The sequence below is a fragment of the Solanum pennellii genome, chromosome 1 (genome assembly GCF_001406875.1).
Source record: "Solanum pennellii chromosome 1, SPENNV200".
Lineage (NCBI taxonomy): Eukaryota > Viridiplantae > Streptophyta > Magnoliopsida > Solanales > Solanaceae > Solanum > Solanum pennellii.
The window spans coordinates 12626835-12627640 of record NC_028637.1 but is presented as its reverse complement, the minus strand read 5'-3'; positions in this window follow the sequence as shown (position 1 = coordinate 12627640).

The window sequence follows — 806 nt, the reverse complement described above, 5'->3', positions numbered from 1 at the left end:
AGAAGATTAAGAAAAGAGAAAACGAAACAAGGATATTATACAAATTCTAAACCTGCTCTAGTACCATGAAAAAATAGCAAGAAATTAGTTGAGAGAAAATTCTATTTTCTGTGTGTTTTACATCACTGTGCAGATGCATATATATACAACTCATAAAATAGGTGAACAACAAACTGCGTAAAGATAATGGAGACCAACTATGAAACGTGTCTTACTTTATCTAACCAACTAAGTCCCACTTTGTTTAAAAAACTAAAAAATAATTACAAATAATAAAATAAATATATATGATTGATCTTCCATAAACTTAGGAAACCTATGCCTTCTTCATTGTAACTATTTCACCATTATCTACGCCAACAAAAATAGTGCTAATCAATTGAAAAATACACAGAGCATGAGACATCAATGTTGATAATTGAACATGAACTCCTAATCTTTTTGCAACTATCTCTTGCTTCTCTTGGCAAAAATTCACTATCTAAGCTTCAGAAAAAAAAATGTGACTTAAAAGGGCAAATTACAATGAATTCTCGAGAGAAAAGTAGAACCAGGAAAAAACGGCTAAAGTTCTCCGCACTTATGCTATTGTTAATTTATTTTTTTGCAATTCTTTCGTATTGATAAAATACACGTGCAATATGTTCGATCAGCCACTAGTTATTTGGATAAACAAGAAATGCCTAGTAGGACTAGATATGACGAAGCCTTTTTTTTATTGGTTAGTTGAAAGCTCTCTTTGGAGTAGGATATTTTGTTAGTATTAGTCTTGCTCCTTTTTTAATCTTTGACTGGGTGATTAATGA